Below are 14545 nucleotides of genomic sequence, written 5' to 3'. Positions count from 1 at the left end.
CTAACACATTTATAAGATTATTTCTTTGTTGCTTTGTATGTCCCTCCCCCACGGTATAACCTTTGCTTTCACTGTATTTGATGTCAGTATAATTTGTGAAGGGGAAGGGAGAAAACAAATCGTTTAAATAGGGATACAGGTGGACCCATTGCAACAATGAGATGTACAAGTCGTTATGTCGAAAATGACCTTTACAACTTTGGTGGGGCAGGGAGGAGGATTAGGTTGGGGTTTGGGATAGGATGAGAAGGGATGGGAAGGGGAAACAAAGGAGGAGGCAACAATGCTTGATAAAGAAATGTACTCATGCTTCTTTTTTCTTTGTTGGTCGTGGGGCTTGAACTTGACAGTGATTGGTTCCCCTTCTTCCCCTGCCATGCCACCCACTCTTTTTTGCTTTAAAAAGTGCTGCTCTCTGTTAATAGGCGAGTTTTCTTCCTAAAAAAAAAGAAATGTACTCATTATCTTGCCCATGTAATTGTGACCCTTCTGTACAGTATTTTCACAATAATAATAATAAACAGAAACGGGAAAGGCTGATATTGTCCACAGTGAAATGCCTGACATTTGTAACCCCTGTTTTTACCATTTTCAAATAAAAATCATTTGCAGAAAAAAAATGGAGCCAGCTGACACAAAGAAAAGATATATTTTAAATCAATGAAACCATCGAATATCTGTGCTCTGAGAACACTGAAGAGAAAAGTAGGTTTCTCAAAACTTGCCTCAAGGCTTGACTCCAAGCTTCTTCCCTGGTGGTTCTCACCTTTCTGAAATCAAAACCTGACCTGAGACCTCTGACACTCTTCTTTATCATACTGAGGCAGCATTCACACAGGGCTTCACAGAAACATCTTTCTTCCTGGGGCTGGTGGAGTAGTTCAACTTTTAGAATGACTTCTTAGTAAGCTTGAAGCTTTGTGTGCAAACCCCAGCATAATCAATGATACAAAGAAGAAACAAACATCTAACTTTCAGATTTGCCTCCTTGCTTATGTGTCTTATGTTAATGCTTGGATCATATCACTGAGAACAGTTAGAGGATTTGTGTCTCTGTGTCTTCTTTTTTTACCCCACTTTATCTGCCTGGCATCAATCTTCTCACCCACCACAATTGCACTCACTAGGTCCACAAGCTGCCTCCTGGTTCAGCAGGAAACAAGACATGCAAAGTGGGCATAAATTCAGACAAGAGAAATTGTGAGGAACTGGTTGGAGTGACAAAACAATGTTTGCTCACATCCAGGGATGAGGATGAGAGTTTCATTTTCCACTCTCAGTGGCCCTGCTGTGGCTCTGCCAGATTCAATTCACAGCCAGAAAGGGAGCTACTGTGTTTTCTTCTTCTTTTATAATTTTTTGCAAATCGAGAATTCAGGAAGACCTGCATGGTACTTCATTCAGCTTCATCATTCATCACTTTTGTGATTTCTGGGTGAGTTGCTCAACAATTGTGAGTCTCAGTTCCCTGGTTTTTGAAACACTGACAAGCAACTACACATAAGGTATTTGAGAAATATAAATCATGCATATGAAGATGTCTTCTATATAAGAGATATTCCATAAAATTTATCCAGCCACTCTTCTGCTAATGAAATATAGTGGCTCCTTGTAAATTATGATTCTTCTGCTCTTCATCTTCTTAAACAAGTATCTATAATCCATATTATACTCATCTTTTCTTCAGTCTCAGGTACCACAAAATGAATATTACTGTCTATTGGCTGATAACTATTTCTTGTTTTGCATGCACACAATTCTTCCTTCTTTTTCTTTATCTTGACTATTCTCCTTGCAAGGTTTCCCTTCATATACTTTACTTATAAAAATATTGCCAAGTCTGTAGAATCTGCTCACTTCCAGATGTGAATGAAAGTCCCCTAATTTAATTACTTTTAAGCTTTGTTTCATCTACTTTGTCAATAAATTATTCCCATAATTCTACAAGAAAGGTTGTTCATTCTTTAGTGGTAAGTAAATGTAAATAGATCCTGTTATCAAGTAACACAGTATCCAGGAAAGTAAACTGGGAAAGTCTATTGAGATAGAGAAAATTGCACATGTCAACAAATACCAGCTTTCCGACTGGTAGAAGCCTGGCTTATTAAATTAGACTTTATTTAAACTCTAAATGTAGAGGTCAAGATTTGGAGTGTCTACTTCTGCCCAAAAGAATGCTATTTTTATCAATGTTAGTACTTGTTTTTTATTGTAATTAAATCTCATTTGATTATTCAATGACTAGACCAGAAAGGAATTTAATAAATACTCATGAAAAAAATAGAAAAAGAACTCAGCTTAATACTCTGAATAGCTTCATAAAAGTATGGGAACATTATCATTCTGTTCTTTATCCTTGAGCGATATGTGAATGAAAACCATACTACACACATCCCAGCCTGGCTTAGCAACTCTGCCCAGTTATGTCATTCATTCATTCATTTGTTCATTCATTCATTCAAATAATGCTTTTGCAAATTATGCAATCTCGTCGTCACAAGGCCTCCATGCTATACAGAGCCACAGAACTCATCCAGTATAACACCAATTCTTGAATTCCTTCCTTCCTTCTTTCCTTCCTTCCTTCCTTCCTTCCTTCCTTCCTTCCTTCCTTCCTTCCTTCCTTCCTTCCTTCCATCCTTCCTTCCTTCCTTCCTTCTTTCCTTCCTTCCTTCTGCCCCCCCCCCCATGCCAGTTCTGAGGCTTGAACTCAGGGCCTGATTAGCATCCTTTAAGCCATAATAGCCACTTCTGGATTTTCACTGGTTAATTATATTTAAGAATCTCATCGACTTTCATGCCTCAGCTAGCCTTGAACCATGGTTCTAAGATCTTAACCTCGAAAGTAGTTAAAATTTCAAGTGTGACTTACAGGAGCTGAGCCAGATACACTTCTTACTTGTGCCGAGGCCGGCCTCAGTGATATTTGTATCTGCACCACTGCAGTACCTGGAATTACATGTGCATACCACCATTCTCTTCCTATATTTTCTAAAAAGTACTTAGAGCAGCTTATTTGTCAGTAGATCTATATAGTCCTCATATATGTGGATAATGGGAGTCTGAATTTTATGTTGGAACCAGAAACCACCATGAAAATACCAAAAACGATCCTTGTCAAACCCTGTTTAAAGGTAATTCTAGAGCTATCTATGGTGCATACATTATTTCTGTTTTGCACAAAGCTCTAGGTGATAGGAATCATTCATAACTCCATTGCATTAAGAGACCAAGAAGTCTGGCATAGAAATTACAAAAACAATTCATTATCCAGGTAGCATGACCTTGAACAGTTTCTGAATTTTACCATCTGGTCAGTCACTCAATAATCTAACAAGAAAAAGGGAAGAAAGTAAGTAGGTTGTGGCTTAGGGATTTCAATCATATCTTCTCTAAATAGTGAGGAACTGACATCTTCCAGGTCAACGCTTGATTATTCTAATGTGTCTCAATAGTAGGAAGTTGATGAGGAGTGAGAGAAATGCTCACTTACTTCCTACCATTGATACCTGAATGACAGTGAAAGGAAACTATTATGACATGTTATTGTAGTTGGTGCAAATAGAGAGTGCAGTGGGAAAACGAAAAGGAGGGCACTGGATTTGTTGTGACAGGGTCAACTGGAGGGAAGACTTAATAGAGAGGGGATGTCTTGTGTAGAAGTTGCTGTCAAACAATAGGCAGAAGTCACTTGTTTTTGGGGGTGTCTTGTGCAGAAGTTGCTGTCAAACAATTGGCAGAAGTCATTTTTGGGGGGTGTCTTGTGCAGAAGTTGCTGTCAAACAATAGGCAAAAGTCATTTTTTTTTCATTTCTGATTACTTAGGCATGGCATTCAACTGATCACCAAGGTTGACTAGAAGAGAGACCAATTAGGAAGGATGTTATAATTATTTATATATATTATATAACTATATATAATTTATCATACACTGCATTTTGCTGGCAATCATTTAACGCCCCTCCCCCACCTTTTGTCAGAAATCGAGGTGTCTACAGAAGGCAATCTATCTTCCTCGGCGTTCCTTCTAAGAATCATCCTCAGTAAGGTCAAATGCCGTTCAAGCCTGTACAGCATTATTTTCAGCTTAAAATACTGTTATTTTTCATCACTGTTCATCTTCCAATGATTAGAGGGGAAAATGCTGAGGCTAAAAAATGACACTGTCAAAAACAGATCTTACATTTTTTAAAAGACAGCAAGAAGATGGTCTTTGAGCTATCGATCTGGTTCACCCTGAAGGTCTCAACTTCAGATTGCATACTCCTCTGTATGTGCTTATCATTCTTCCTCTAGGAGGAGAGGTGGGGGCACTGATAAGAGAATAAGAATTATTCTTCCACTCTACACTGAACATAAGAATACAATTTAACACCACAAATAAAGATCATTGCTTAAACTAGCAAATCCATCCAAGATCCCCCCTCAAACTCAAATATGAAGCCCTATTTTGGAATGAGTAAAAGTGATTACACACTAGTGTCTTCATAGCACACATTGAAACAAGGACTCAGATAAGTGTCAATTTGAAAAGTGAATCTAGTGAAATGAGAGAGTGAAACACAAAGGAAGGCTTATGTATAGGAATGCTTACAAAGGAAATTAACCTTACTACTACTTAGTAAATCTTATGATTAATATATGCAAAAAATCATTCACATACATTACAGCCTCACATATAATCCCTTAGATTTATATATCTATTTTCCTGCATAAATACAGTTGTGTGCTGCATATTATTATATACTTTATATCTATGTACTTAATTATGTTTAATGTATTATATAGTATATATATCACATACAATCATATCTCATTCGGATTAGAATATTATTTACTTACAGTTTATATAATTAATTATTTTAGAAAGTTTTCAAGGAAGAATTGAAGTTGCATGTACAAGGGCAAATTTATTATTTAAGAGAGCAACCAGGAAAATTGCTTGGTTTTCAATTAATACATCCTTTAGTTGTAAATGATTAAACATACCTCGTAATTATTAATATTGCTATTAAAAGAGGAAATTACACGTGTCCTTACGGGTATGTAGGGAAGGTATCCTTGCACATTGTTGATGGGAAGGAACTCTAAAGTAGCTACTATGAAGGAAAACAGTCACCATTATTTGAAACATCCTCTAATGGTTAGGTGTTAAAAGCATAGCTTCCAGCTTAGCATGATTCAGTGTTGGTAGATATATTTAAGAAGTAGAGCCTAGAAGAAGGTCTTTGGAGCCATGCCTTGGAAGAGAGTAATGAGACTGAAACCCCTTCCTCTTCCTTTATTCACTTCTTGTCCATCATGAGCTAAGGAACTTCGTTTTATTGTCTAGCCACCGTCCCAAAATAACAGATCCCATCATCTACATATTGAAGCTAAGTCATGGAAAAGCATTTTGCTTTTTAAGTCAATTAACTCTTATATTTGCATATAGAAACAAAAAGCAGACTAACCAATATTTTACTAAAATAAACAACTTAAAACATAGTTTTTTACTGATGGCTCATGTCTGTGACCTTAGCTAATCAAGGGGCTGAGATATGGAAAATCACAGTTTAGAGCCAACCTATGCAGGAAAGTCTGTGAAACTTTATTTTCATCATCCAAGTAGGGCTGGAGATGTGGTTAAAGTAGAAGAGGCCCAGCCTAGCAAATATAAGGCCCTACTACCACTCAAAAGAAAAAAAATGCAAAAAATTGCTAATGAAGATAGCCACATTTCAGAATTTATATGCCGAATACCTGAAAGCAGAATCTCAAAAAAATATTTGCACACTCATGTGGATAGCAACATTATTCACAAAAACTAGAGGAAGAAACGGCTGAATTATTCACCTAGAGATGAATAAGAAAATGTGATAGATACATACAACTGAGTATTAATTAGCTTAAAAGAGGAAGAAAATTATGATTAATAAAAGAAATCAGCCACAAAAGACTAGCATTGTATTATTCCTCTTAAATAAAGTGTTTATTGTTTAAATTACCCAAATGCACAGAAAGTAGAAAGTTATATTGTCTCAGAGTCAAGGGAAATGAAGAGTTGCTTAGTATAGACTTTTACTTTTGCAAGATGAAAGAGTTCAGATTTATCATATATTTTACATAGGTTCAATTTATTGTATATCCATTGGACCTAAATGAGACCCTCAAGACAAAGTTTAAAGTGCTTTTCAAACTAGTTTCTTAGAAAAGGAGGAAGTTCCTTTTGGAATCTAACCTAACCTCTTTTGGATGAAGCAATTTCTTATTTTACTGCTAGTTTATCCTGAAATGCCTTTTCTTTTGCTTGAGGTGAGGTTCGTTACTAATATCTGTAACTAGTCTGAATCTGTAATGTTTGACAAGAAATATATTCACTACCTTATGTGTGTAACTGTAACCCTCTGTGCATCACCTTGACAATAAAATTAAATATAAAAATTGATATAATCATATTCAACTCCATTTTATGGCTAGTCTTTCAATCACACCTTGGAACTTATCTTTTGGTCTGAGCATAGATCTTCTGATATTTCTAGAGCATTTGGGGAGTAAAATCCAAAAAGATCAAAGGTCTAGCCAGATGCTATTTGAAATCTGACCAGATGTTTAGAGTTTTTCCAAAATGAGATGCATCCCCAGCCTTCACACTGTACTGTATATTACTTATCGGTCTCTAATGAATTGAGAAAGGATAGTAGGCGGTAATATATTTTGTTTCTTTGATGGACATTCATTTTAAAACTAACAATATAGATAATTATTGGAAATGTGCAAGTGTGGAAGACTGATGAAATATCAGGTGTGAGGTTTGGGTCTGCTGATTCCTTTCTGTTCACAAAAAAATACACATATGTTCTGATTACCCGGAAATCACAACCCTAAGACCTGACATTTGCTTTTCATGTGTTACCTCAATAAAATAGATCTACCTTCTGGACTTGACTACAGGGAAGGTTAATTAAAATGCATAAAGTACTTCAAGTCCCTTTTCTTAACAATGTGAGCTGGCTACATTTTCTTTTTTACTACTATAAATACAACTGAAAAACACATTCATATTCTCCCTCAGTCATCTATATTGAAGATTGTTGCTTCCAATTCTACAGCACTTGTGATAAGGTGATAGCATAAGCAATCTACCATCAAAATTTATTTTTTATCTTTATTCTGGAAGAAAGATTTAACCTCTTGAGGAACAACCCAACATTTAAATGAATATAAATTTTTTTTTGTATTATATCAACTCCATACAGACGATTTGGGAGAGCAGATTTCTTTCATCACTTCAATTTCCCATAGGCAGAGATGAATTAAGATAGAGACAAGGTCCTTTCTGTACCAAAAATATTTGTTATCCACTCTGAAGGCCTGGAAGATGATTTGTACCAATGCCCAACACATTAGTCTACTTCCAAGAGGTTTTGTGCATGCTGGGATGAATTGAAAATCTTACCATCAACATTTCAAGATGAAATAACAATTAATAAAACAAAATAGTGGTAGAAATGGTGAACCAATGCAACAGTGATACACACTAGACACTATGTCGGAAATGAACTTTACAACTTGGGGTAGTTGGGGGAGAGGGAAAATGGGAAAAAAAGAGAGAAGGGATAACTGAAAAGCAAAGCACTCATTACTTTACTTATATAACTGTAACCCCTCTGTAGATCACCTTTACAATAAATACATACACAAATAAATAAAACTGATTAAGGGAAACTTTCCTTGCATGTACAGAGAACTTGTTTTTATAACTTGGTTGAAAATAAAGATAATATTGTCAGGATGATTTTAGACAGATTGTATCAACTATTGTCAGCCTAATTTCCTCAGTCTACCTGTACTTGAAAAAATTGAATTGAAGAAATGCTTGTGATTGAGCCCAAGGACAAATGGGAAATGGTGATTAACAGGTACTTGTCATGGTCATGGTTACCATGTTATGTTAGGAAGTCAGAATTCCCAGATCTAAGTGAAGGATATGGTATTCCAAAAAGATTGCTTCCTATTCTTTGCAACATTTATATCTTTTCTCTAAAGTGTGATAGCTATATGACTCAGTTTGTATCAAGAAATTAAGCCTACCACAAAGCAAATATTCACACAATGCCAGGTGTCATTATTATTGATGCCAACAACAACGTATTTGTTTCAGAAGTGAACTATGGCATGTCAAACAATGAAATAACAATTTATCAGTGAAAAATAATGACCTATTCTATCACAGTGGGGAAAGCAAAAACGTAGCAACAGAAAACAAGAAAGAAGTTTCTAGGATCTAAGACTAAAAAGAGAGAGCTTGGCTATTTCTGTCATAGGGGGACAAGGTGGTGGGGGCCTTGATGGAATCGGTACTTGCAAGACTGAACTTATTGATAAAAGTTGGTAGTAGTTTATTCTAAAAGATTCACTTTCACATTTTGTAAATTCAATTTATGGTCCATCAACCAAGAGGAAAGATGCATTTCCCTTTAGCTGAAAATGAAAAACCTTTGCAAACAAGGCTTTAGCTTAAGTAAAATGTAGCTTTTGATTTTTTGCCATTAAGTATAATGCTGGCTGTAAGTCTGTCATATATAGACTTTATTGTATTGAAGAATGTTCCATGGATTCCCAGTTTTTCCAGAGCCTTCATCATAAAGGTGTGTTGGATCTTGTCAAATGCTTTTTCTGCATCTATTGAGATAACCATGTGGTTCTTATCCTTCCTCGTGTGAATGTGATGAATTATATTAACTGATTTGCATATATTGAACCAGCTTTGCATCCCTGAAATGAATCCTGTTTGATTGTGGTGTATGATTCTTTTGATGAGTTGCTGAAGTCGATTGGCCAAGATTTTATTGAGAAGTTTTGTGTTGATATTCATCAAAGAAATGGATTTATAGTTCTCTTTCTTTGATGAGTCCCTGCCTGATCTTGGGATGAGGGTTATGCTGGCTTCACAAAAAGAGTGTGGTAGTGAAATTTTGCTTTCAATAAGTCTGTTACTGGAGAGAAAAACTTTCATAAAATAGTCATAGCACTTTCCTAAATTATTTGTAATTGTGTTATTGACATTTTGACTTCCAATACCAGCCAGTAGCTTTGTATTGTTGGTTCCTGTTCTCTGTTTCCTATATTGCCTTGAAGTACACAACCTTGGATAATAGTGCATGCATTTATAGTCTTGATTGTGGTTATGGTAACACAAGTGCATACTTGTGAGAAAAGCACCAAATTTAATGTACTTTGTGCAGTTTTTGGAGTACCAATTATAGCTCAATAAATGGAGAAACATTCTGTCAGGATAGGACTCCCAAGTTACAGCATTTAGTCCATTGGCAAGTTTTAATATAGAAGGTCCTAAAATATTAATGTTTCTCAAAGTGATATTTGATGGCAAAAGCAATATCTGTATGAAGTATTAAGTGATCTTTATGAAAAAGTCAAATAAGTTGACAGAGCATAATAATTACACTGTCAAAGGATACAAGATTCCATTTTCTCAAAGCCATCTATATTGCCTGGTTTTTGTTACGTAGGCTGTCATCAAGCTGGTAAGATTTATTTCTCCTCCAATTACACCATGGCATCCAGGTTTATGCAAAAGAAATCTATGATGCCCACTTTTTCAAAAGGTGTAAAATTCATGGCATTGGGCACAACTACAACAATGACTTGCATGCCCACAGAACTCTAGAATACAGCTTTTATGGGGGTACTGTTCAAATGTTTTAACATATAAAACAACTGGTGATTTATTTATTAGAAGGAAAAGACAAAAAATCTTTGCCTCCCACAATAGTTTGTTCCAGACTCTTGCTTCCTGATACATTAAGTATGGAGTATGCATTATGAACTCATTATGGAAGTCTGAAGGTCTGTGTGTGAAGTAGCTTATTCTTATAACCTTGGGATTTCACAGGAAGTCATTAGAGAAGTACAATGACCTAGTACATAGAACCAGGAGGTGTAATCAATGATCACATTGTTGCTTTGACTTTCCATTTGTGTACCTGGAGGACAATCTGGATGATTTGCATTGATTTTAAACACCCTAAATGCCAATTTCTGTGCAACATCATTTAATTGCTGGATATATATATATAGTCCCTCTGGGTACCTTATTTTGGGCTTAAAATTTTGACACAGAGCACAGCAGTGTCTATTGTGTCCAATCTTGATAATGCTTTAGAACACCAGAAAACTAATATTCATTTTCACGCAAAAAAATAATAGGAGGAAACAAAACTCCAAACTGTTAAGTGTGGTGCTGAGTTGAAAATAATGAGATGTGCCAGTGGGTGGTACAGCCGCTCCTATTTATTTAGTGTACAGGGTTCGGCACCAGCTTTCCCAGGCCGGACCCAAGAGTTTTATGGATAACCAGTTGCACGTCTCCAGGTCAGTTAGTTAAGCTACAGCTTGTTCATCCATGAAATTAGGACTATATTACCTGCTTCATCAGCCATTATACAAATTAAATGTAATTATGCATGTAAAGCAATTGGTGCACTATCTAGTATTTCTCTAGTTAGGATTTTGATGGCATGCTAATTGAAAATCTTGTCACATACGGGGACTTCACCAAAGACCTTTCATTTGTAGCTTTCAGTGTTGATGACTGACTTCGTGAAACTCCAGCGGATTCACTTAAATAATTGTCACCAGCACACCTCTCCTTTCTCTCACCATGCCAGCTTGTTTCTACTTGCTGGTCTTGAATTCTGGTGCTCAGGAGAGTCTGCTCTGGATTCTCATTAGGATGTACCATTTACAGTAAAACTGTTTTAAATATTGGTTCACATTCTATTCCATCCAAGGTCTACATCATTAGTCTACAGATCTCTGCTTACTGACCAGGGTACTCTACAGCCTACTGACCACCAACACCAGGAAGTCTTTCAGTTACTTTCTCCGTCATTTGAGCAGCCAATCCCCATCAAATGAGAAATTGTGCCATCTTCTAGATAAACTTATGTGACACCGAACAAGTTCTACCCACCCAGCAACACACGTCATTAACTTGAGAGTCATACTTCATGTCTGGGCTTCTTATCCTCCAGTTATGCAACAGTGCTGACACTACCTCCCGATGCGAGCCCTCACCTTTCTCTCCTGGGTCCTTTCACAGCTGACTCCAGGACACCTCTGGGCCTCCACAGGCCCTTCCGCCATGCTGCAGTCTGCACACTGAGTCAGTGGAAACATTAAATCACTTTCTGTAAAGGCTATTGCAGTAAACTTTATAATTGAGCTTCTGCTTTCTTTTCTTTTAACATTACCACCCTTTGTTTCCCTCTGCAGAGACAGTTTGCTCTAAGTTTCCTAAGGAAATGACTTCAAGGTTAAAGAGAAAAGGAAATTCTTTTATAGTGTAGGTCCCCTGAGCCCCAACACTCCGTTAGTAGGCAATTTATGTTTGTAATACAGACTGAGTCTCAAATAAACATTGTTGATCATTGGGAGAGTAAGCGTCAACCCCTTCGGTTCTTGTTAGTTCCTCTTCTGATTCTCAAAATTCCACGGTTGGTATCCTTCCTCCAGCTGCAGGGAACTACCAGAAATTCTTTACAATCCTTCCTCCAGCTGTAGAGAACTACCAGAAATTCTTTACATACTTCTTGATTATTCTTCTGCTCATGTCTTTGGATGTACTACATGCTGATATATTCAATAATGTTTTTTGAGAGCCATACTACATACTGGGGACTATGTTGTGAATGAGATAAACAGAGCTCCTGTCTTAGGAACATTATAGATTAGTCAAAAAAAGTATAAGCCATCACAAATACAGTGTAAATATTGCTGTAATTTTCCTGTAGATTTGGTAGGGATAAAAAGGAAGATGGTAGCATTTTAAGTGGTAATAAATTAAGGAATAATTAAATAATTATACACTTATACTAAGGATAGTGAGTTCAACAAAATGATGTAGAAGAAAATGATGTAACTGATGTAGAAAAGTGTATGAGAATAATATTCTCAAAAAAGGAAAACTTGGTTACCGAATACATGGTTTCTCATCCTTTATTAATATTGTTTACCTATAACTTGGGTATTAAATCTTTTCCCTAGTTAAATATCATTTTTTTCTTGACCATACTCTGCACTGTCATGCTACAGTGGCATAGAAAAATGTATTGGACTTTTAAAAAGAACTTTTAATTCCTGGATAATTTTATACTACAGAAGGGTTAAAAACATAATATAGAAGACGGGCACTGGTGGCTCACACTTATCATCTTAGCTACTCAGGAGACTGAGATCTAAGGATCACAGTTTGAAGCCAGCCTGGGCAGGAAAATCCATGAGACTCTTATCTCCAATAAATAACAGAAAACGCTGGAATTGGTACTGTGGCTCAGTGGTAGAGCACTAGCCTTGAGTAAAAGGACCTCACAGACAATTCCTGAGCCCAGAGTTCATGCCCCAGGACACACACACACACACACACACACACACACACACACACATAGTATACAGAGGAACCTATACATTCCATAGTTCCCATTTTAAGTTACCATGATGTATACACTAAAATAACATTTCACAGTGACTGATACACACTGCCTTTGTAAACAAAACATGGAGATAGATGAATTATCTATATTCCACAGACTCTACCACTCGTATCCAATATAATGCATCTACACCACCATTTGCATCAGGTTAGGAAGGAATATTTCTCTTTCTTAGCCTCACATAAATATGTTCCTGTGACAGGTGTTTCTTCAGAGTAAGCACAGCTTTACATTTCCGAAGCTCAGCCTCTTTTGACCACAATTTACAACAGAAAAGGCCAAGGTCTGCAGGGTCAGTGGCCCTTCTTTGAAGAGATGATCACAGAAAATGTCCTGGTGGTTCCTGCTACCTAAAAGAGCCTGGGCATTTTCATTTGTCCAAATTTCATAAGCACCGTATTGATCTCTGACCAATCCCTTTCAGATTTTCTTTAAAGATCACAAAGGCAAGTAAATTAGCATCATTTGAGGATACTGGAGGGGTCAGTGGGTCCTCTGAAACTCGTGACAGCAAGTAATGCTTCCCATTTGTGCAGTACCTGTATTTAATTAGTCTTAGATTTTTATTTGTCCATAAACGCAGAATCAGGCTGTTAATTCTTATTTTTTGATATTAATGTAAATTACAATTTACATAAAATTCACTGACCATGAGCACAAAGCTAAATGCTAGCAACTGGTAGAGGTCTGTGAATTTTCTTTTAACTTAATATCTCCAATAGACACTTGAAGATCGGTTCTCTCTGCTTCAAGCAAATGTTGTAGCAAGAATTAAGTCATCCAACAAGTGACATTGGTAATGGTATTAATATTTATAACAAATAACATTTATATAGGCCTTTGTATATGCTACGAATTCTTTCAAGAATGTTCTGTTTATTACCTTGTAAGGTGAGAAAATAATGTCTGTGATGTAAAAAGTGCTCCAAAGTTTCCAGTACCACCTCCATCCTCCTGTCACGAAACCTCTCCCATCACAGTCCTCCCCACGCCCTGATCGCTTCTTACATTTCAGATACCTCGTAGGCATCATTTCACTTCATCTTTACCCCTCTACTCTACAAGGTAAGTATTAACATCACACAACGGTATGGAGCCAATCATGGTAATGGAAGAATATGTCCTTGGATGGATTTCAATTAAGGTTCGTTTTGTTACCCTCCATAGTCTTCTGTGTATGTGGGAAGTGGTTCCCATGTCACATCTATCACCTACCCCAACATTACTCAAGAACGCTAAAAGGTACTAGAAGTAGAAAAGCCCCATGGAATAAAGTGGTCTGTTTTTGAAAAACAAATGAAGAAAATTTGTCTTAATGAAGAATAATTAACTGGCTACAAGAGCTTGCCACCACCCCTGAATTTACATTGCTGTTACTGTTAACAGGGTCTTGAAATGTTAAGTGCTTCCTCTTCCTAAAAAGTTAAAGATATAGGACATGGTCTAGTCTATTGCCTTCTATTCTTTCATCACATTTACATAAGCTTCTCAAGATCAGGGATAATGTCTTTTATTATTATTAAATAGTTGTACAAAAAAGGTATAAGAACAGTATATCTTGATCACTATTACCCCTTCCATCATTTTCTCCCATTCTCACCACAATGTTCCTATCCTCAAGGTAAGAATAATATCTTCTTTTATAGTATTCTTATATACTCTAATACTTGTCCCTGGTCTGTATGTGTATTAGCCTCTACTCCTCCACCTACTTAATTCTGTGAATCCAACTGCCTGTTGAATGTATTTCTGGAAGAAGTGCCAGTTGAAGAACAACAGGGCAGTCTTTACAATCTTATTCTTCTCAGTATAAAGTTGGAAATAGGTAGTACAGACAATGATTGTAAAAGGAAACAATCCATATAATGCAAATATCAACATGTTGCGGTCTTGTTCAGAGTAGCCATTAATAATAAATCTTGTTATTTTTTGCTCTAGTGGATCTAATTAAATTCTAGATATCATATCAACAGAGATTCATAAAGTATCTCCTCACTAATTTTAGTTTATAGATAGCAGATGATTTTTATGTTATCCATTGCTGGATAGGA

The sequence above is a fragment of the Dipodomys spectabilis genome, unplaced genomic scaffold, assembly GCF_019054845.1.
Source record: "Dipodomys spectabilis isolate Male_0828 unplaced genomic scaffold, ASM1905484v1 ptg000125l, whole genome shotgun sequence".
Taxonomy (NCBI): Eukaryota; Metazoa; Chordata; class Mammalia; order Rodentia; family Heteromyidae; genus Dipodomys; species Dipodomys spectabilis.
The sequence above is the reverse complement of the archived record's forward strand: the minus strand, read 5'-3'. Positions refer to the sequence as shown.